We start from the raw sequence: 24,492 nt of genomic DNA, 5'->3' as shown, positions 1-24,492 counted from the left end.
AGGAAAAGAAAGGAAAAGAAAGGAAAAGAAAGGAAAAGAAAGGAAAAGAAAGGAAAAGAAAAGAGAGGGGAAAGGAGGGAAGGGGAGGGGAGGGGAGGGGAGGGAAGGGAAGGGAAGAGAGGGGAATGGAAGGGAAGGGAAGGGAAGGGAAGGGAAGGGAAGGGAAGGGAAGGGAAGGGAAGGGAAGGGAAGGGAAGGGAAGGGAAGGGAAGGGAAGGGAAGGGAAGGGAAGGGAAGGGAAGGGAAGTGCTTTGGCCAAGATTATGTATCACCAACAGTGGGAATTTGTGGCTCTAGCTGAGGGTGTCAGGTCCTGTACCTGGTCCCACCTGGCCCTGTCTCTCACCAACAGGGGTCACCTCTAGAACAAGCATCAGTCAACTTTCACTGGATCATGAGAAGCCCAAGAAGATGCCATCTGGTCTGTTCTATAGGTGGGGAAGTGGGGGCTCAGAGAGAAGCTCCCCCAAAGGAAACGTGGAAGGTAGGTCACTACCATCATTGTCACAAGGAAAAGTGGCAGCAGTATGTGGCAGAGTGAAATGCCCGTAGCATTTAGTTTCCGATTTAGAGCTCAGTTTGGGGAGATGTGAATCTAACTCTGGTAGGAATCTAGCTTAACGTGTGTAAAAAGAATTGAAAACTTGAGGGGTTAAACTCAGTGGATAAAGTGCTTGCCACTCAGATCCTCAGCATGCATGTAAACACAATGTGGGCATGGTGGCCTGCTTATAATCTCAGCACTCAGAAAGATAAACAGGGGACCAAGGGAAGATGACCAGCTAAACTAGAGAGCAAATGAGAGAGCCTGCTTCGATAAATAAAGAAGAGTGTGATTAAGGAGGATACCCAATGTCAATTTCTGGCCTCCACACACACCATGTTCCCACACACGTGAACACACAAACACACATGCATGAGCACACACATGAGTTGAAAACATGACTTCCTGGAGCCTTCTCCTTCACTATCTTGTAGAATAAAGATCAAAAAAAGAAAGAAAGAAAAGAAAAACACGTGGGCTGGAGAGATGGCTTAGCAGTTAAAACACTTGCCTGCAAAGTCTAAGGACCCAGGTTCAATTCCCCAGTTTCCAGTTAAAGCAACATGCACAAAGAAGTGCACACATCTGGAGTTCACTTGCAGTGGCTGGAGGCCCTGGCATGCCATTCTCTCTCTCCTCTCTCTCTCTCTCTCTCTCTCTCTCTCTCTCTTTCTCTCTCTCTCTTTGTTTGCAAATAAATAAATAAATTTAGAAAAAAAAGAGAAAAACAGTTTAAGGTTCTCTTTCTTTTAAAATTTTTTCAAATATTTTTATTTATTTATTTGAGACAGAGATGGAGAGGCAGATAGAGGCAGAGAAAGAATGGGTGCATCAGGACCTTCAGTCCCTGCAAACAAATTCCAGATGCATGTGTCACCTTATACGTCTGGCTTACATGGGTACTGGAGAATGGAACCTGGGTCTTTAGGCTTTGCAGGCAAGCACCTTAGCCACTAAGCCATCTATCCATCCCCTAAGGTACTCCTTTCTTTTTTCTTCTTTTTTTTTCTTTTGTTATTTCAAGGTAGAGTCTTGCTCTAGCCCAGGCTGGCCTGGAATTCACTATGTAGTCTCAGGCTGGCCCCGAATTCACATTGATCCTCCTACCTCTGCCTCCCTAGTGCTGGCATTAAAGGCGTGTGCCATTACGCCCGGCCTCCTCGAGGTATTCATTCTGACAAAAAAGGCAATAGGGTTTTCTTTCCCTCTGAATAACAACTAGAGAAATTACATTATGAATTATATGGCAAAATCTTCAAAGTGAAATTACTCACATCTCCAGGTGAGAAACAACAAAAATTGTGCACAAATATCGGTTAAATCAGTTGCCTAGAATTTATACTCAAGGTAGAACCATGGCAAAGGAGAAGCGCACTTTGGGGGATGGGCTGTGATTGCCACTAGTTGCAGGATTCTGGGTGGGGTGAAAGTGCTCTAAAGCTGATTGTGGTGATGACAGCGCAACTCGGAATCTGTGAACAAACTAAGCCAACACTGAATTATATGCTTCAAATGGGTGAATTATATGCAATGTAAATTAGATTTCCATAAAGCCATTACTGGGGGAGGGAGTTACATGATTCTATTTATGTGACATAGAAAAAGCAAAATGCAACTGTCAAAACATAGCAGTGATTGACAGGGCGAAGATATGGGGCACACAAGGGCAATGTGGGAGACACTGGTGGTTAAATGAATATGTACATATGTATTAAAATTCATAGATGTACACAGAAAATTTTTTAAAAAAGAATTTTTACACAGAAGGCTGGGAAAATGGCTCAGTGGTTAAAGTGCTTACTTGTAAAGGCTGCCAGCCAGAGCTTAATTCCCTAACATCACATAAAGCCACATGCACAAAGTGACACATGCTTTTAGAGTTTGGTTGCATTGGCAAGAGGCCCTGACACACACACACTCTCTCTCCCCTCCCCCCTCTACTTGCAAATAAATCAATAAATACATTTTTAAAACTTTTCTAAGCAGATGTGCCACCTCTACCACATTCACTGGGATCCAGAAGAATCTGCAGAGGAAGCAGCAAGGTGTATTGCTCCCAGTGCTGGCCCGACAACTGCCTCCAGGAAAACAGCAACAAACACAGAGGAGAACTATAAAACTCATCGTAATGGGAATATGGAGTCTGCAGAGGAGTGAGTCTACACCAAGAACAAACTGCTAACACTCCTGCTCAGGGACCGTTGCAGACAGAAGATGGGGTGTGAAGACTGTATGGGCCTTTTTTTTTTTTTTTTTTGGTTTTTAGAGGTAGGGTCTCACCCTAGCTCAAGCTGACCTGGAATTCACTTTGTAGTCTCAGGGTGGCCTTGAACTCATGAACATACTCCTACCTCTGCCTCCCAAGTGCTGGGATTAAAGGTGTGTGCCACCACACCTGGCTAAAAAAAAAATAAAAAATTTTTAAGTTCACTGAAAGAACAAAACCAGAAAAAATAGGTATTTCTTAAAATTGTGTCTATATTTTTTATTATTATTTTCAAAAGAAAAAAACCTGTTTTCTGGTTGTGGTGGTTAATCTTTGTTGTCAACTTGAAAGATAGAGGGAGGGTAGACTGGAGAGTTCCCTTGTCTGTGACATAACATTTTAAAAATGAATTTGTATCTGGTGTGTACACCAGATCTCAATGTCTCCAACAGGATGTTGATAATGTACGAATGCAAAACAGGACAAACTGCCAGAAACAGGAAAGATCTCCTACAAAAGACAAAGCTAGGAGTATTACACTTTAATCTAAAACACAGTCATCTGGCCAAAAACAGTGGTGTGAACCTGTAGTCCCAGCTATTGGTTGGAAGGCTGGGACAGGAGGGTCACTTAAGCCCAGGAATTCTAAACCATCCTGGGCAACATGACAACACTTATCTCTGAATAAATAAAACAATATCAAATGGATATAATGAGTTACTTCCACAAAAAAACTCTCAGGTATTGCTTCGGCTTGAGTAAGTATCCCCCACTTATTTGGATAAGATGTTAAAGGTTTAGTCTTCGGGGTGCTATAGATCCAGGTGGACTGGGCCTTATGTGAGATCTTAAGGTCATTGGAAGAATGCCCTTGAAGGAAATGATGAGACCTCATCTCTTCTCTTTCTCTCTGCTTTTTTGGCTCATGAGGTGGTTGGTTTAGCCCATCATGTGCTTGTGCCATGACAGCTGGTTCATCAGAGGCTCACACCAGCAAAGCCACTCCATCTTAGACTGCAATATCCAAAACCAGAAGCCAAATTAGTGTTTCTCCTTGATAAGTTAAATATCACAGGTATTTTGTTACAGTAACATGAAACTAAACAAGCACATGACCTCATCCCATTTTTGCAACAACTGGATGAAATATGAGACAGATATCTATGATTACTGCTTTATGTTGAGAGAAAGTGAAACTTGGAGAGATTAAGACCAGCTAATGTCCGACTAGTATTCAACAGAGCATGGACTAGAACCCGGTTGCTAAATCTCTGGAAACTACATCCCAGTGCTCCTCAGACACCCCATTACAATGGACAGCCTTTGTCACAAGCCCATATTCTTCACCAAAACAATCAGGAATACAGCCACATGTTTTTTCCATCTTCTTTGATTTCCAACTGAGGAATTCACTTCTTCCCTTGGGAACTACCCTGCTCTAGTCAGGCTTTGGAGTCCAGCATTCTCCTGTATTCCAAGATTCTCTCCCTGCTCAAGTGCTCTGTAGCATCCCGTGGTTACCAACGCAGACAAGCAGTGGAAATACAGAAGCTGAAGTGTGGGAACTGTGGCTAGCCGGGAATAAACTGGAATGGAGGCAATGTGTGGACAGTGAAACCACAGGCCTGTGGGCATGGCTATTTCCAATCACACCTGGAATATCTCCACAGAAAAGATCACTTCCCCAGTGTTCCACTACCTGGTATGTTTTCATATTTTGTGTAAAACAAAAATTTAGACGCTTCATTCTATTGTTAAAATTGCCTTAACTTTATGAGTATAGTTGTCCATCAGTATCAACAGGAAAGTTGGATCCAAAGTCTCTAGATGCCAAAATCTGTGGATGTTCATTTATTATATAAAATGACTTAGTGTTTGCAAATTACCTCTGCACATGTTCCTGTGTGCTTTAGATGACCTATGGATTATTTACAATACCTACTGCAATGTAAGCACTATGTAAATCATGTTATGAAATATTGTTTAAAGAACAACAAAATTATGTACTTGCTTAGTACAAATGCAAATTTAAAAAATATTTTCAATTCAAATTTGGTTGAATCCAAGGATATGGCACCAAAGATATGGGGGACTGACTTTATATATGGAACAATTCCACTATTGAGAACTAATGACTTTAACTGCAGGCCATACACATGCATATTCATGAGCGGTGAGTATCCAAGAAATGTTTTGTCAATGGTGAATAAATAAAGCACTACTTCATGGATTAACAAATTCCACAGGTCAAATTATGCTTCTCTACCCCCACCCCCAGCAAAAACAAATATGCAAACTACACAAAAGAGAAGAAGTCAGTAATAAAGATGCTGTGTTCCTTTGCACCAGGAAATGCGGTCTTCTTCTACTGGAGCCCAGAGTCACTGCATCCAGAGAAGCAAGAACTTCATGCTGGCGCAGACCGACCCTGGCACGGTGTCATTTCACAGGGCATCTGTGAGTGTGTGGGTCAGTAGAAACCACCCTATCACACCTGCGCATTTGCATTTGTAAGTTTACTTCCCTGTGAAGGCATGGACAAGAAAACAAGCTATTTCAACTAATTTTGAATGGGAAAATAAAAGTTATTTAAGTAAGGCTTAGATCAAATTCAAGTGTGAGCAACCCAGCAACTAAACAGCTAGGGTGTGCAGCAGGGCACTCTCCCACTGAATGGCAGGCAGTGAGCCCACCACACAGAGACGCTGTGGTGGCCAGAGCCACCGCGTGAAAATCTGCTTATTTGTCAAACCAACAGACCTTGTTCTGCTTTTCAGCTCCTTACACTGTGTTGTTAGAAAGCTAGCTACTTTGGAAACTAAACCAAAAGTACAAGGACAAACTGTGGTTCTCAGGAGACACACAGAGGAAGATGATACCCAGGGCATCACCAGCTTTTAATCTTAGCATGTTACCTGTTACATGATAGCTTGCATCGAGCTAGTTGATTCTATTTGCTGGACTTTTGTTATTATTATTGTTGTTTGCTTGGGGTAGGGATAGGAGGCAGGGTCTTACTCTAGCCGAGGCTGACCTGGACTGGCCTTGAACTCACAGTGCTCCTTCTACCAAAGCTTTAATCTCTGGGATTAAAGGCGTGTACCACCATACCCAGCTATTTTCTGTATTTTTCCTACATTACGTGTTAATTGAAACACTCCATGTTGGGAAAACTTAAAAAAAAAAACAAAAACATGACCCCCTAAACCTATGAGAATGTCATTAGAAACTTTCCTTCGGGCTGTGAGGAGGTAGCTCAGTGGGAGAGGACTTGCCTAGTTCACAAAAGTCCCAGGCTTCCATTCCCAGTGCTCAGGGCTTAAAAGAAAAGAACCAATGAGTTCATGGCTAGAAATAGCAAAATCATCAGGTCATCTATGAACCCAGGCTATTCTAAAAGGCCCAGTGGGACGATGACTTAGTGGGCGTTTAAGAACAGAAACGATTTTCTACCCTACAGCACAACCGGTAAATTTCTCCGTCACATGTCCTCTCACATCATAGCAATATGCTACTTTGCAAGCCAGAAATTCACAAGTCCTTGTGTTAACAGCCTCTGTCAAGTCCCCTACCTAACGGAGTGAACACCAAGTAGCTTGAGAGGCAAGTCCCTAGCCAAAACAGTGACTTACCAAGCCTAATAAAAATATCCTCAATATAGTTTTTCTATTTGTACATATTCTGATCAACTTTATTTTAAATCATTTTTAGAATTATTAGGAAAATGCATATAACATAAAATTTAAACGTCAACTACTCTAAGGATATAATTTAGTGGTGAAGCTGTCTCTGCATCTTCAAAACGCTTTTTATCTTAAAAAACTGCAACTCTTGCCCATTCAACAGTAAGTCCCCATTCTGCATCTGGAAGTCACCATTCTATTTTCTGTCACCATAGAGTCGACGAAGAATCACACAACGTATTTTCTCTGCTGCAACTGTCCTGTGTGACCCAGCACATCCTCCTCAAGGTTCTTCTATATTGCACGAGTGTTAGAATTTCATCTTTTTTAAAACTTTTTAAAAAATTTATTCATTTAAGAAAGGGGGAAAGAGGGAGAGAGAGAGAGAAAAAAAAAATATATACATATATGGGTGTGCACGGCCTCCAGCTACGGCAAACAAGCCCCAAACGCATGCGCCACTTTGTGCATCTGGCTTATGTGGGTCCTGGGGAATCAAACCCAGGTCCTTTGGCTTTGCAGGCAAGTGCCTTGACCACTAAGCCATCTCCCCAACCCAGAATTCCATCCTTTTTAAGGCTGAATGAGATCCTAGTACACGAATATATCACATTTTGTTTTATTCAGCAGTAGACATTTATTCACACCTACTCCTTGGTTACTGTGAACTCTACAATGAACATGGGTGGACATACATCTCTTAAAAACTGCACTTTCAACTCTTGTGAGTATATAACCAAAAGTGATATTATTGCATTATAAGAGACTTCTACATTTAATTTCTTGAGGCACCTCCATGCTGTTTCCTTCAGTGGCTACCCCACTTTATACTGCTACCAGCAATGCACACGGGTCCCAGTTTCTCCACATCCTCTCTACCACTTGTCACTTTCTGCTTTTTTTAAAAAAAAAATTAATAGTAGCCATACTAACAACTTTTTAAAAAATTTTTTTTTATTTATTTATTTGAGAGCAACAGACACAGAGAGACAGACAGAGGGAGAGAGAGAGCATGGGTGCGCCAGGGCTTCCAGCCTCTGCCAACGAACTCCAGACGTGTGTGCCCCCTTGTGCATCTGGCTAACGTGGGACCTGGGGAACCGAGCCTCGAACCGGGGTCCTTAGGCTTCACAGGCAAGCACTCAACCGCTAAGCCATCTCTCCAGCCCCTAACAACTTTTAATAACAATAATTACCTGTGGTGGTTTGTATGTAAACTGCCCTCTTCTCCCCTTTTGCTTCCATAAACTGTCCCTGGTCAAGTATTTTGTCTCAGCAATGAGAAAGTAACTGATACATTACCATTAGTTGTAGGTTTCACACATGGCCAGGTTGGAATCCATTACAGCCTGGAGCCCTCACCACCAACCTCTGAAGTTGAGATATAAGCTCTCGGAGTCTAGCACAGCCTGCACCTTCCAGAAGCCCATAGTTATCTAGGAAGGGCTAAAATTACCATGTCCCTATAACAATCAACACCACATTCTGTGCTCTAACCACCCTATTCTACTGCCTTTCTTCTTACCATGAAGATACCTGGCCAACCCACTACTGCAGAAAACTAATTTGTGAACAATCCTGAGATAACACAGCACAACCAGCTCCCCTAGGGCAGGAGCCTCACAGTCACTTACGTGTCTATTTCCCCAGAGCCCACGACAAAGCTTAACACAGTGCTGAGTAAACACACATGCTGCTTGTCTTTAATACACTGTGGCCACGGAGCCCAGATGTCACCTCCGCAACCGTCAGTGTGAGTAGAAGACACATGGGGTGAACCACCACACACTGCACAAGTCCACTAGTGACCAGGATAACCTGGACCCTTTTCCTTCCAATTTCTTGCCTTTCACACTGGCTGTTGAGTTTATCCTCCATCTATTTTCACTTTCTTCCTCTCCTCCCCCTGCATTTTTCTTCTTCTCTTTTAGGATTGTAAATGGGCATGACTTTGTTTCACTGTTTTAAATCCTTCCAGTTGTGAAATGTACCAAGTTAAGATTCCCTTTTTAAACATTTGGCATCTATTCAAGATGAAGCATCCAAATGGCAAGTGTGGTTCAGGAAGACAAAGAATGACTGTGATGTGCCCCATCTGATTACACTGATGGCCTGAAACTAAATTGAAAACTGGAAGCTGAGGGCAGGGACTATGTGCCCCTTTCCAAATTTGTCTGTCACTCCCCAGGTCCCAAGGCCTCTTGTGATTTAAGGAGGCCAGTGGACTCCTCTCCTTTGTGGAATCCCAGGGCCTCTTTGAGCCTCTGCATTTTTTCTGCAGGCATCCAGCTGGAGAATTCTTCTTCTACAAATTGTGTCACCACTGCCGTCACCAAGAGCGCTTTCCTGCTGCCTGCGGAACACTTGGTGTATGTGTCGCACAGCACCAGCCCTCGCTTCTTAGGGTGCCATTGAATGCACAGACTATCCTGCTGGCCCCGTGGAGTCTGGGCTCCCCGCAGTTCCCGGTGACAGATGGGAAGTTCAATGTGGGAGCACCTGAGGCTCCAGCACGTGAGTACTGTGCTTGGCAGACTGGGTGCTGACTGCCTCTGGTCCTTCCTTTCTCCACATGGGTTTGCTGTGGAAAGAACAGAGCTCCTCCCTCCAAAGTGGAAGCAAATAATCGAGTAGTAAAGCAGCGCCCTTTTATTGCACACCTACCATCTTATTTTTAATATCTATTTATTTATTCATTTATGTCTTTCGAGGCAGGGTCTCGCTCTAACCCAGTCTGACCTGGAATTCACCACGTAGCCTCAGGGTGGCCTCAGACTCAGGGTAATCCTCCCACCTCTGCCTCCCGAGTACTTGGATTAAGGGTGTGCACCACCACGCCCGGTATATTACACATCACACTTACTATGTACTCTGCTGACCATTATCACAAGCCTGAAAGGTTGATATTACTACCCGTATTTCATAAATGAAGAATTGACAGTAAGAAAGGTGCCTCAACCTTGTCTAGACAGGAGGTGAGATTTAACTCAGAAGCTATTTGCCTTCCTCCCCTTTTTATTTTAAAATGAATAGTCCTTCATAGGCAATGAGCACGGGAGCTACTCAATAAGCTATGCTCATGCATGCAGCTGGCTGCTCAGTTTTGACCAGCTATTTCTGTTCCTGGTTATGGTGATGCTTTTTTGTTTTGTTTTTCAAGGTAGGGCCTCACTCTAGTCCAGGCTGACCTGGAATTCACTATGGAGTCTTAGGGTGGCCTGGAACTCACAGCAAACCTCCTACCTCTGCCTCTCAAGTGCTGGGATTAAAGGTGTGCACCATCATTCCCCGTTGTGATGCTTTTAATAAGCTATAAATCACAGGACCAACCCCCAAAACAAGCTGTCACATCACAATAATCTCCTTTAAACCAAATGGGAAAAAAAATTGATGGCAGCCAAGAAGAAAGTTGGATTTCTAATCCAAGTGACCTGTTTCTCCCATAGTGTTACCAGCACCAAGAAGACAGGAAAATATTTGGATAAAGTCAATATTGTTGAGTGTAGGTTACAAGGACCCACTTGTGGATGATCACTACATTTTCCATTCCTATAACAAAGAACAATAATTATTTATTTTTAAGCTCCAAATAAACCTCAAAGGGAAGTCCCTTTGAGTTTCTCAGCTACTTATCCACCTATTCAAACAGTGAAAGAATGCTTAATGCCTTCTGACTCCACATCACAAATGACTTGTTACAAAAGAAAGAAAGAAAGAAAGAAAGAAAGAAAGAAAGAAAGAAAGAAAGAAAGAAAGAAAGAAAGAGGTGGTAAGCTGTGCTCCCCTTTGGTCAGAGACCTTTCTTTCTGCAGTTAGCAGTGAGTACTAAGGAGACTCAAAACTTGTCAAAGTGCTGAGACAAAGTGACTGGAGTCCTCAGCACCAAATGAAACATCTATATCACCCCTCCAAGGCTCAGGGAACATTACAGAAGAGAGGGAAGAAAGAATGTAAGGGCCAAAGAGGGAGAAGTGCCTTGGAATGCTATCTTTCCGACACAACATGGCTGTTGATTCCATGGCTTCACAGTAACTGGTAATACTTGCAGAAGACCTGCATAATACTGGGCCCATCAACATTCCAACATGGATCATGGAGGAAGGCCAGAGGCCCTCATATCTCCCCAAGGAGTTATTGGCAGTTAATGGTGACTGGAGAAGTGGAAGGTATTTTCTGCAGTGGCATAGCCACTGGAAAACTGCCGGCGCTCTGGGAAATAGTCCCCCACCCATGCTCATATAACCAATCCTAATTACTTCAGTGGTCATATAAACACACAAGAAAAAAAGACACCAAAGTAGAAGGAGAATGGGGAGGATGGTAACAGGAGGTGATTATGAGCAAAATACATTATATACATGTATAAAAACAATGTCAATAAAATGTAGCAGAAGTTGCCTGCATTAGAATAAAAAAAGGGCTTCTCACTAACACACTCGCCATGATTTCCCTTCATTTTGCAATAAAACCATCACCTACCCAAGAACTCTCCACATCTACCGGTCAAGCCTCATCCCAGCTCCTCAGAACAAGGTCTGGGGACACTTAGCAAGCCCAGCATTATTCCCTGTAAGATCTGATCCCATCTATTCTCAGCAATGCCCTTCCTTCCTGGCATCTGGACCTCTTCCTTTGGAGTTTCCATCAACATAACCTGACTCCCACAGGTGCTAAAGAAGAGCTCTCTGGGGGCTTCAGAGATGGCTCAACATTAAAGGTACTTGATTGCAAAGCCCAATGCCTGCGCTCAATTCCCCAGTCCTAAGCCAGATGCACCTTTGTGTACATGCATCTGGAGTTTGTTTGCAGTGGCAAGAGGCCCTGGCATACCTATTCTCATTAATTCTCTCTCTCTCTCTGCTTGAAAATGAGTATATTAAATTTAAAAAAAGGGGGGGGGCTGGGCATGTTGGCGTACTTATTTAATCCCAGCACTTGGGAGGCCGAGGTAGGTGAATCCCTGTGAGTTCAAGACCATCCTGGAGTGAGTTCAGTTGAGTTCAGTTTGGCCTGGGCTAGAATGAGATCCTACCTTGGAAACCCAGCCCCCAAAAAAGGAGAAGAAGAAGGAAAAGTTCTTTGAACTGAACACAAAATGTAACAGTGTGTATTTTCTTAAGAAAATTCTCTTGGTCATCTGTGGTGACAAACACCTCTAATGCCAACAGCATGCAAGAGGCTGAGGCATTAAGATCATAAGTTTGAGGATAGCCTGAGTTCAAGTTCAACCTAGGATATATACACCAGGATAGTGTCTAAAAATAAAAAAGAAAATATTCTCAAGCAGGTCATGGTGGTAGCACACACTTGTAATCCTAGCACTTGGGAGACTGAGGCAGAAGGAAACTTGTGTCCAAAAAAAGAAAAGAAGGGCTGGAGAGATAATCAGTGGATAAAGCACTTGTCTGCCAAGCCTAACAACCTGGGTTTGATTCTCCAGGGCCCACACTCACCTCAAGATAGGTTCACAGTGGCTCATGCATCTGGAGTTCCTTAGCAATGGCTGCAGGCATTAGCATGCTCCTTCATTCATTCTCTCTCTCTCTCTCTCTCTCTTTGCAAATAAATAAATAAAATGTTTTTTAAAAGAAAAGAAAGATAGAAAGGAGAGCATAGAAGAAGTGGGAGGAGAGAGGAAAGGAAAGGTTCTGCTTTTGGCAGTGTGTGGAGGGAGGGTGTTTGGTTTAGATTTTTCAGACATGATCTCACACTTACTCTAGTCCCAGCTGATCTGGAAGGTACTCTGTAGCCCAGGCTGGCCTTGAACTCACTTTGATCATCCTACTTTAGCTTTCCAAGTACTGGGGCTAAAAGGTATGAGCCACTGCACCAAGTGACATGGTTCATTTTTTTTAAGTTTATTTATTTGCATGCAGAGAGACAGAGAGGCGCATTACGGCCTCCAGCCTCTACACATGGAACTCCAGATGCATGTGCCACTTTGTGCATCTGGCTTTATGTGGGTACTGGTCATTAGCCTTTGCAGATAAGTGCCTTAACCACTTAGCAGTCTCTCCAGCCCTGGTTCATTTTTTTTTTTAAAAACAGCATTCTTGGCATATGGGCTCTGTAAAAAACAGGTCAACCTTCAATCACAGTTGGCCCTTGGTATCCATAGACCCAACCAACCACAGATGGAAAATCTTCAGGAAACCTGTCAGCACTGAACATGTGCATGTTCCCCAACAAGATTCCCTAAACAATATAGTCAACATGTATTTGCACAGCTTTCATGTTGCTTTAAGTATTATCGGTAATCTAGAGATGACTGAATGTTCTTGAGAACAAGTGTAGGTCATATGCAAATATTGCTGCATTTTCCATGAGGGACTCAAGCATCCCAGACTTTGGTACCCTCAAGGGATCTTGAAATCAGTTACCCACAGAGAACTGCCCTGAAGAGCACCCTTCAGGATCCAAGGGCTCCAGAGTCCCCAGCCCTCCCCTTCCTTCTGCATGCCTCTGCTTGGCTCCATTGCTCCTGATGGTGCCACTCTTAAATCAATGTGATGTGCCTAGTGTTTAAAACAAAGATGAGGGCTGGAGAGATGGCTTAGTGATTAAGTGCTTGCCTCTGAAGACTAAGGACCACAATTCTAGGCTCAATTCCCCAGGACCCATGTTAACCAGATGCACAATGGGGCACATGCATCTGGAGTTCATTTGCAGTGGCTGGAGGCCCTTATGTTCCCATTCTCAATCTCTCTCTCTCTTTCTCTCTCTCTCTCTGCCTCTTTCTCTCTCAGTCTGTTGCTCTCAAATAAATAAATAAAAATGAACCAAAAATTAAAAAAAACAAAGATGAGGGATGGAGATAGCTTAGTGGTTAAGGCACATGCCTGCGATGCCTAAGGACCCAGGTTCAATTCTTCAGGTCCCATGTATGCCAGATGCACATGGTGGCACATGCATCTGGAGTTCGTTTACAGTGGCTAGGCTAGAGGCTCTGGCATGCCTATTCTCTCTCTGTGTCTCTAATAAAGAAACAAATAAATAAAAATATTTAAAAAAACAAAGATGAGGGGCTGGAGAGATGGCTTAGCAGTTAAAGCACTTGCCTGCAAAGCCAAAGGACCCAGGCTCGATTCCCCAGAACCCACGTAAGCCAGATGCACAAGGTGGCACAAGTGTCTGGGGTTCCTTTGTAGTGGCTGGATGTCCTGATGTGCCCATTGTCTCTCTCTCTCTCTCTCTCTCTCTCTCTCTCTCTCTGCCTTTTCATCTCTTTCTCAAATAAATAAATAAATAAAATATTTTAAAAAACAAACAAAGATGAGGCTGAGGCAGGAGGAACACTAATTCACTGCCAGCTTGAGCAACTTAGAGATTGTTTCATAATAAAGTTTAAAAGGGCTGGTAATGTAGCTCCATGGTACAGTACTTCACTAGAAGTCTGAGGTACTAGTTTCTATCCCCAGTACTGCAAAATAAAATAATAAAATAAAATAAAATAAAGTATAACTGACGATGAGGGCTTTGGTCTAGGTCAGTGGTAGCATGCTGGCCTAGTATGCACAAGACTCTGGTTTTAATCCCCATAGTAAATGAATAAATAAGACAAAAACAAAGATGTAGAAGAAAGAAAAATCAGCCAGGAGTTATGGCACATGCCCTTAATCCCAGCACTCAGGAAGCAGAGGATCGCTGTGAGTTCAAGGCCAACCTGAGACTACATAGTGAATTACAGGAAAGTGTGGGCTATAGCAAGACCCTACCTCAAAATAACTAAGAAAAAGAAAGGAAAAAAAGATAGAGAGAGAGAGAGGATTCATTACCCAGAAGTAATCACTATTAAGATTCCAGATTTTTAAAAATTTCTTTATAGAGCTTGGGCTCCTGCATATGAACATTTTCTATCAGGAATGATATCATGTTACCTATCAGTGCAGCTTTGTGAAAGCTTTTCTCCCTATTTGGGAAATTAGGATGTTCTGTTTATGGCATTTACAGGGCTACTGTAATGTATTTGTATCTTAGTTTGTATTTGTATTTTTTAATTAATTCATTTATTTGAGAGAGAGAGAGAGAGAGAGAAAGAGAGAGAGAATGGGCATGCCAGGGTGTCCAGCCAATGCAAATGAACTACAGTCACATGCGACACCATATGCATCTGGCTTACGTGGATTCTGGGGAATAAAATCTGAATGCTTAGACTTTGCAGGCAAGTGCCTTAACTGCTGAGCTATTTCTCCAGTCCTGTATTTTATTTTACTTATTTATTTATTTTAGATGAGCTCTGTTTTGATCAAAATGGACCCAAGCTCCAGGGCTCCAATGGTTCCCTTGCAGCCCTGCCATCCTACCCAGCTTCATTTGTATTTGTTTCATAAGCCTCCCTCCTGGACCTGGCTGATGGAAAGGCTGTCCTGACTGCAGTGCATCTACAGGGCAAAGCATCCCCCGGGAGGGCTCACAAGACCCCCTGCCTACTCCCAAACCAGGAGGTGCTCCTCTACCAGCTCCTTGGGATCTGTTTGTTTGTTTGTCTGTTTGTTTGCATGCTATGGGCATAAGTAAAATATGTTTCTGGATAGGTTCTATGGTCAAAGACATTGGAGCTGTAACTCACAGCATTTTAAAAATAGCCCTGAAACACTGTAATCAGGATTAAGCTATTATGATATTGTACAAACACTTAAAGATTGTAAAATAACCACTTAGTGTCTCTCCATGATATCTTTCTGTTACTGGAAAATCCAATGGTGTGGTGGTGAGCTTTACCTGGAAAGGCTCCACACTAATGACTGAGGCTTCGTCCTCCCTCTCCCCTGGAATCTCAAGATTGTCATCAGGCTGGTTCCTGGTTCTCCTCTCCCCCTCCTTCTGCCCTTTCTTCAGGGAAAACTGCCCATGAACAGAGCAGGAATGGTAGAAGGAACCCTGAAGCAAAAGCAATTCTAGATGGTTGGAAGAAGGGGTGGTACAGGCAAATGACCTGAGGGTGCAAGGCCTGCGGGAGGGGGGTGGACAGAAGGAAGTATCACTTCCTTTGCACCTCCTCTCTCGGGCCTCCTCTGCCTTGGGTTCTGCTCTGGGTGACACAACTTTCCCGTGGAAAGCAGAAGTGGTCCTCTCTGTCCAGGGTGTCTCTCTGAAACCAGCTTCTCTATTCCCTCTGCCCCTGTGGGGGTTACCATTTACAGGAAGAGTGGGGCACCCACTTGGACCAAACAGTAAACAATGATCAGGGCTTTGGGAAGCACAGTGGACACTGGCCCACCTCTGCCATCTTCTTGTGGACTCTCAGCTCCTAAGGGTGGCCCCACAAAGTCAGTATGACTCTCCACTAGATGCTTTACTAATTCAGAGGAAGCAGTGACAGATATGTTCACAAATAGCTCCCAATCAGTGTGGTTTGGTGTCAGTACAAGTGACAGGAGAGATTTCAGATTCTCACAGAAAAGTAGGAGAGGGGCAAAAATGCAATGTTTGACTGACTGAGGCATGACCTGTGAAAAAGGAAGTGAGACTAACTAAAAGACCCTCTGGGGCTGGGGAGATGGCTCCAGGGTTAAAGAAGCCTGCATGCAATGCTGCCAGCCAGGGTTCAATTCCCCAGTACACACATAAAGCCAGATGCACAAAGTGGTATGTGCATCTCATCTGCAGTTTTATTGATTGATTGATTGCAGCGGCAAGAGGTCTTAGTGCTCCCATGCTCTCTTCTCTTTTCTCTCTCTCTCTCTATCACACACACACAAATAAATATTCATGTTTAAAAGACCCTCTGTGCGCTACACACTCTAACACCTATGTTCTATAACACAATAAAAGCAGACCCTAGGCCTAGACCTTTAGGAAGCTTCCACTCAACTAATTGATTGTGTGATGTGAATTGGGCATGGTGGCGCACACTTGTAATCCTAGGACTTGGGGAATGAAGGCTGAAGATTCAGTAGTTCGAGGTCATCCTCAGCTACACAGTGAGTTTGAGGACAGACTAGGTCTTGTGAGATCTTGTCTTTTAAAAAGAAAAAGATAGGGCTGGAGAGATGGCTTAGCGGTTAAGGCACTTGCCTGCAAAGCCAAAGGACACAGGATATGGTCCCCAGGACCCATGTAAGCCAGATATACAAGGTAGTGCATGTGACTGGATTCGTTTGCAGTGGCTGAAGGCCCTGATGCACCCGTTCCCTCTCTCTATCAGCTTCCTTCTCCCTCTCTCAAATAAATAAAAAGAAAATAAAAAAGAAAAATTTTTAAAAGAAAAAGATTGTATTATTTATCAATAGTGTAGTTTTATAGGACATCTTTTAGGGATCTCAGGTTATGAACAATGACACAGTAAGGAGGTAGATATATTTTCCCATAATTCATTTGCTCATTTCATGTCAAGTCTGCTTTGACAAAGGCTTTGTAAGTTGGAAGGAAAGAGCTGATGAGAGAGCAGAAGGGAGACTGGAAATACATTGAGGGCTGATAAAGCACAGTGAAATGAAATTTGGACAGAGTTCTATACCTCAGAAAACTGTATCCTGGTTATTTTTAAAAAAAAAAAAAAAACAGTATTGGCTGGGCTTGGTGGTGCACAACTTAAGTCCCAGCACTTGGGAGGCAGAGGCAGGAGGATTGCCATGAGTTCGAGGCCACCCTGAGAATACATAGTGAATTCCAGCAGCCTGAGCTAGGGAAATACCCAACCTCTAAAAACAAAAAACAAACAAACGAAAAAAACACACCAGTATTGTGCCAAATTACAAACTTGACAGCTTACCCAGTAGGAGGAGAAAACGAAGTACAGAACTGAGTGAATGGAAAGCCCAAAAACACAGACTGAATATTACTGCAGGCTCCTGCACTTGTCAGCACGGACAAACTCCTTTGATTTAATTTCTTGAGCTTGTTATTTAAATTTCAAGAGTCCTTTTAACTAACTTAAGCCAAAGATAACCAAAGTCTAAGTCTAATTACAAAATCTCTGATCCCTCAACTGGCAGACAGATTAATGTGTCATTTTCTACACTTGGAGGTCTCTTCCCAAATGGGAACTTACTCAGAATAAATCTCAGAAACAATGACATAGTGCACTCAAAGTTTCACAATTTAAGCATCAGGAAATGGGGCAGCTGTAAGAAATATTTCAGTATTTCTGACTGGAAGAAAAAAAGACTTCCTCTTCTATGTCTTTCTCTTCAGAATGAATATTCTGATGGCTTGACACAGCAAACACTCAAGAAAACTGGATATCTGTTCTACCATGCATCCTATGGGTTTTGTCTCCCAACTTTAGATTTCCACTGTGAATGAAGCTCTTGTTTTAACAGCCACGCAAGGTAACTGATAGGGTTGATAAGCAAGTTACTTCTAGCAAAAGTGGAGGAAATTCTCTTGTCCATTATATTTTGGGCATATCTGAGTTAACCAATCAGACCCTTATCAGTCACCAAGGCAGTCACTAGAATGGCTTGGACAGCTGCCATACAGTTGTCCCCTCAGCCGTTATTAGGAGAGGCTTCCTACTCCCAAACAGGTAGCGATGCTGACGGACACAGACCACAGCTCACGTGCCCATCTGATGCATGTCCTGAGCAGTTAGCCACTTAGTTCAATCAAGTACCAAAATGCCAAAAGAAAAGTTACTCCATGATTCTCTTTCTAAAAGTGTGTTTAATACATTTAAACATTTCTTTTTTTTAATCTGATTTTTTAAATTTAATTTTTATTAACATTTTCCATGATTATAAAAAAAATCCCATGGTAATATCCTCCTTCCCCCCCACACACACTTTCCCCTTTGACATTCCAATCTACATCATATTACCTCCCCATCTCAATCATTGTACTTACTCCCAGTGATATACAGGAAAGACTGGACCTGAGTGGAGATTTCCATTTAGAACTCTAGTACTGGTCTACAAAGTCTCTCCTACCCCTGTTTCAAAAACCAGGACAGAAGGGACCAGTATACCACAAATGACTGATGGACCGGTTTCATTTCTTCGTCTCATGCTTGGCAGACCTTCCCTTCTTTTTCCAAATAATCTCCACAGAGCACTTAACCAAGCACCCTACTATCGTGTTTTTTTTTTTTTTTTTTTTTTGGTTTTGTTTTGTATTGTACACAAGACAGATAAAGCCCCTGCACAGTGCTTCCACTGTGGAGGCGAATGTTATCTATAAGCATGCAACGAATGGTACTGTCACTGTGGTTGCTGCCATGAGGAAACATTGACTCATTCCATGGGCCAAGTAACTGATCCGCAAATCTCAACCCTGGCAACAGCGAAGACATCACAACTCCATTTCCTGGCTCCCTGAGGAGGGGTAGGGGGGTCCCCTTAGGAAGGATTCAGGAAGCTCCCACAACGCGTTAGGGCAGCCTGTTCCTCTGGGCTATGGATGTTGGCTGGCTGAGAGAACATCCCTACAGCCAGCTAGAAAGCCAACAGCAGAGCGGGACCCTCAGTGGCTAGCCCTGAGCGATCCACACAACTGCACACCCTTCAGGTTTTTATTAAGCTGATTTTCCAGTAAGGTCATAGAGCTAACTCAGGCATCATAGTGTAGGCTAAAAATCACCAAACTTCGGGAGCTTCATTTCTATGGTCAACTGTATGAAATAACAGTAACAGTTACAGAAAACCAAGTGTGCACTAGAGGACTTCGGTGTATTAAACAGCCCATGGCATAGGTACATTCTCAATCTCGGAGATACCCTAAGGAGGGACTTCAAGAACTGTCCCCCTTCATACACAGCTGAGAGACCGCAAGTCCTGAATTCCAACCTGGATTCGGAGTGGCCCAGGAGTTAGGTGGAGTGGGATCGTCAACAGTGGGACTATTAAAGGAGACACTGGGCATGCAGGGCCTGGAGGAGCCACCAAGGCTGGTCAAGATAAGGCAGGAAAATGGGAACCGGCGCTTGCAACCCATCCCCCAACGCGAAGGAAGGCAACCCTGAATTCTTAAAATAACTATCGCTTCCTCTTGGCCAAAGCATCAGACTGCTCCGCAGCAGGCCCCTAGGAGCCAGGCTCAGCCTGAGGGCAACCAGCCTCCTTGGCAGCTACTCGACGTCACCCTCCTGCCCCGGGCCACCCAGGAGAATAGCTGTCCGCAGGCCTGAGAAATGGTCCAGGTCGGAACCCCACGGCCTCAGGAGAGTCAGCCCCCCCCCCCCACCCGGCGGGGGGAGGCTGGGGGATCAGGTGGTAGGATCTGGGGAGGCACCTCCTGGGGGACGGGGGCTCCCCTGCGGCGCAAGCGGAGAGGCCAGAGCGGGGAGTTCCTGTGGCCCCTGGGCCCCCGCCAGGGGAACGGACGCGCGGTATCCCCGCGCGCGCGCGCCTCCCACCACGCCCCTGCGCCGCGCGCCTGGCGACACCTGCGGAGCGGCCACCCCCGCGCCGCGTCCTCGCTGCCCTGCCCCGGGGCGGGTCATCCACGGGCTGCAGGAGGCATCTGGTGCTTTCACCGCCCGAAGCCCCGGGGCCCCAGCGCAGCGATCGACCCGGGTCCCCCCCCCCTCCACCGCCGTGGCACAGCCGCGGTCCCCCGCTCCGTCCACCCAGGCGCCCGGCCCACCCCGAGGCTCCACTCCCGGGCTCACCCGCTCGCGGTGGAAGTTTCGGGGCGACGGCGGCGGAACTCCACGGTGACTTGAGGGCAAAGCGCGAGACGCAGCTGGACGGCGTAGCTGGGTCCGCGCGGGCAGGGGTGGTGGCCGTCCGGCCTGCTGCGGGTCGGGCACGGCCGCTCGTCCGGCCCGAGGCACCACGGCCGGGGAGTGAGCGGCAGCTCGGCGGCGGCCCGGTGGGAGAGGAACTGGCTGTCGCTGGGCTCGGCCAGGAGGTCCCAGCTACTTCCTGGTGCTTGGATTTGCATACTGCGCCCAGAGGGCGGGGAAGTGACCGTTTGGTTCCCGTCCAAGGTTTGGTATTTAGTGTGGCCGTCGCGCAGGGCTTTACAAGCCAAGCAGCCTGGCGACCCTGCCTGCAACTTGGGAGGGCGAGGCAGCCTCGGGTCCTGCATTCTTCCGTAGGGATGGATATTCTGAGGGTCCCCAGAGGCCATGAAACTTCTCGCACCACCTTTCCAACTTTCTTGTGACCTCGAGGTGCTAGAGGAAGGGGCGCTCCTGGGAGCGGAGGGGGCGCACTCGGATCCCTGCCAATATTTGGAGTTCTAAAGAGCCACATTCATGCTCAGCAGCTCGTTGTGTTCTTAATAATCAGTACACGGTAAATTCTTCAAGCGTGTACACAGAGGTGCTCATGACATTCGTTTGGGATGAGGGGAAGGGGTGGATGTGGAGTTAAATGACCTGGCAAGTACTCACAGATTCTCAAAGCTTCCGTTTTTCCCGGAGAAATATGGAACTGAATATGGAGTTTCACTCGGCACGAAACGCCTGCCGTAGAGGGCTCACACTGCCTAGCGCGCAAAATGGTAGGTGTTACTTCATTGCTGCTAGCATTGAATGTCCACATGGTCGTGGTGGTTGGCACTTGGCAGGTGCCTATCCAGTGTTTTCTGAAAGACTACATGTCCAAACTGATGTTTCAATTCCATATATGCTATTTATTCATCCAAGATGTGCAATCAGTTTCAGTCACTTGCGCATGTCTACTTACTCTCATCTGATTTTGAGTCCTGGGATCCCAGCATTGTAATGCCTTGTAGAGTTAACACGGAAAAGATTGACGTACTGAGGAAAAACTGGTCTATGTATTAACAATAGCAAACACTTAGATACTCCTCTAAACACTTGCTTGCATGAATTAGCAATGTCCTTATCCTGCCCTCAGCTACAGGTCAAAACAGTTATGTTGTAACAAAATCCATCACAGCAGTCATTTGTTGCTAGTAAAGTAGAAATGCCATTTGTAAAGCCTAACTGGGCTTCCCAGTGGTTATTTCCACATTTCAGCCAACCACAGGCTACATTTATGACGATGGTACACAAGATTATGGTGGAGCTAAAAAGTCTATCACCTGGGAAATGTTTACACTCATAACATCGCCGAGCAAGGCAATTCTAGGCAGTTAGTGGTAGTATCCATGTTATTAAATTCAGTGTTCTACCAGTCATATAACTGTCCAGCCCGTATATATTATATACAGCATAGAACACTTGATAACAATGACAACTGACTGTGTCACAGGCTTATGTGCTTACTACACTATGCATTTAGCATTATTTTAAAGCATACTCCTTTTACTTATAAAAACTACATTTAGAGCCAGGCATGGTGGTGTACACCTTTAATCACAGTACTTGGGAAGGCAGAAGTAGGAGGATCACTGTGAGTTCGAGGCCACCCTGAGACTACATAGTGAATTCCAGGTCAGCCTGGGCTACAGTGAGACCCTACCTTGGAAAACAAAAAACAACAACAACAACAACAAAAAAAAACCTACGTTTAGGTTGTGAGAGATTGTATTCACCGTGTATTGTTTGTATTCATGAAAGTTGTCAATAAAACGTTCATTTGAAAAAGAACCCCAAACTGGCTAGAGAGATGGCTTAGTGATTAAGGCGGTTGCTGTAAAGCCTAAGGACCCATGGTCAACTCTCCAGATCCCAGGTAAGCCAGACGCACAAAGGTGAGGCAAGCTCAAGGTCACACATGCCCACTAGGTGGCACAAGTGTCTGGAGTTCAATTGCAGTGTCTGAGGCCCTGGTGTGCCAATTCTCCCTCTCTCTTTTTCTCTGCCTGTCTCATTCTCTCTCTCTTAAAAAAAAAACAAAAACAAAAACAAAAAACAAAAAAAAAAAACAGGGCTGGAGAGAGGGCTTAGCTGTTAAGATGCTTGCCTGTGCAGCCTAAGGATCCATGTTCAACTCTCCAGGTCCGACACAAGTTGATGCCAGTGGGCAAGGTCGCACATATGCACAAGATGGCACAAACATCAGGAGTTAAATGCAGTGACTGGAGGCCCTGGCCATGCCAATTCTCTATCTCTTTCTCTCTCTTATTCTCTCATTTAAAAAAAAAAAGTATGTCCAGGAGAGATGGCTCAGCAGTTAAGGTGTTTGCTTGTAATGCCTAAGGACCCAAGTTTGATTCCCAAGTTCCCACATAAAGCCAGATGCACAAGGTGGAACATGCATCTGGAGTTTGTTTGCACTGGCTATAGACCTTGGCATGCCTAGTCTCTTCCTCTTCTTTCTCTGTCTTCCTCTTTCTCTCTCACTCTCATGTAAATAAATAAAAATAAATAAATTTTTTTAAAAGTTTAAGTGTGCTGGGTTACCAGGCCTCTTGATTATATGGAGACACATGGAGCGAGTGACCTGGATCATCTAGGTTTCCAGGAGCGCAGTCTTATTTTGTTCACACAAAAACAAAATCACACAATGCCCTTCTCAGAAAGTATCTTGGGAATCTGTGGAGAACATGAATCGGTCTGTCAAGGGTCCTGTAGGGCAGTTCATTACCTGATAACCCATTTCCTGGATCTTTTAGAATGACCTTGCAAATGCATTGATCCTAAATAATAATACTCTTAACACTAAGTCCCTGAAATACTGGCTAATAACATGTAGCTAACGTGAATAGGATTCACACTGTTTGGCATTGGCTAATCCACCTGGATTCTGTCAGTGATTTTTTTTTAATGTTTATTTATTTGCATGCAAAGGAAAAAAAAGAGAGAGAATGGGCACACCAGGGCATAGTGCCACTGCAAATGAACTCCAGATGCATGTGCCACTTTGTGCATCTGGCTTTACATGGGCACTGGGGAATTCAACCCAAGTTGTTAGGCTTTTCAGGCAAGCGCCTTAACTGCTGAACCATCTCCCCAGACCTGCCAATGATTTTTGATTGAATATCTCTTGGAGTAATGTCTGTTCAGGCCCATCAGAACACGTCCAGCTCTACTACTACGACTCTTCACACATTAGCATCCTGGCAAGTCCATTGTCTTATTCTTATTTGGAAAGAACCGCACCTATTGTCCTTTCCACTTCTCAGACTATAAATATCCTGAATGCATCCTCCATATGATCTCCATGTCTGTCTTTCCTCCTGAAGGTGCAATGAAAACTTTAAAGCCTTCATTGATACCCTTCTTTCCTGGACATTTGTAGCACTTACTGTGCAGTTCATTTGAAGCAGACAAGCATAGGGAGATAGTTTAGCAAAAGGGACTCTACCTGACTTGGGCAGTAAACACACCCCCTTCTGAACAAATCACCAAGAAACCTGTTAACGACCTGAGATCCTTACCTGTATCTAGCTGCATATACACCTCACTTCAAACAATGAATAAGTCTCTTCGACCCTGGCAACTTTAGTAGCCCCTTTTGTGGTCAGTTTGCATTTAATCATGTTCCAAGATATATCCCAGATCATGGACAGGGCTAATCCGACCTGAACTGGTTTTGGGTTGCATGTACAATAAGATAAATTGTGTCCCTTGAGTGAACTTTTAAGGAAGATCCCCTATTTTACCATCTTGTACCTATGCAAAAATGGGTATGCATAGGATTAAAATCAGATGCATCTTGGGAAAGAAGTATGCAAAAGAGAAAAGCTTACAGAACCAAACCTGCCAATCAAAACAGAGCCACCTCACTTCAGCTCTTGGCATCCAGCTCCTCCATACCGGGCCCCATAAAAACAAGGCCCAAGTGATAACTGGAGCTCTTGAGTACTTTTCTTACTCAGGTGCCCTTCTTGGCAGCATATTCAAACTTGTACTTTCTCTTTACACTCTAATAACGTTTCCTGCTGCCTCACTGTTTGTGCACACCTTTCTTCAGTTCTGTGAGTAAGACACCAAGAACCTGGGAACACCCAGAGACCACTGGTAACAGGCGCTGCGCATTGTCCACTGTGGGTCTAGTTCCCCCATTAGGCTTCTCACTTCAACGATCGGCAAATAGTGAACTCCTTTCTTTTTAGAAGGTATTGTCCCTTACATCAATCTATTCAACTTTATCTTCCCAATGCTGTGTTGAGCACCTTAAAATATTTTATTGGTACTGATATTTGAGTTAATTTGTTTGTCTCAAAGTGAACCCAGATCAGAGCTGAGTTGCAAACTGGAAATGCTGTCTAGGCAAGTGTAGGTAGGCTTTTGAAGAAGGGAGAGAAATAACTGGTGGAAA

At 44.4% G+C, this 24,492-nt stretch overlaps 1 protein-coding gene across 2 annotated transcripts in view; it reads right to left on the bottom strand.

The window, feature by feature from the left end:
- Positions 1 to 20,095, bottom strand: part of Lyn (LYN proto-oncogene, Src family tyrosine kinase) — a 134,792-nt gene extending 114,697 nt beyond the window's left edge. For both annotated transcript variants that reach the window (XM_004653349.2, XM_004653350.2), the window contains exon 1: positions 19,983 to 20,095. The gene's annotated coding sequence lies outside the window, so the exon portion shown is untranslated. The remainder of the gene's footprint in view (positions 1 to 19,982) is intronic.
- Between the last annotated feature and the right edge of the window lie 4,397 nt (positions 20,096 to 24,492).

The sequence above is a fragment of the Jaculus jaculus genome, chromosome 2 (assembly GCF_020740685.1).
Source record: "Jaculus jaculus isolate mJacJac1 chromosome 2, mJacJac1.mat.Y.cur, whole genome shotgun sequence".
Taxonomy (NCBI): domain Eukaryota; kingdom Metazoa; phylum Chordata; class Mammalia; order Rodentia; family Dipodidae; genus Jaculus; species Jaculus jaculus.
This window is presented reverse-complemented; position numbering and strand designations above follow the sequence as displayed.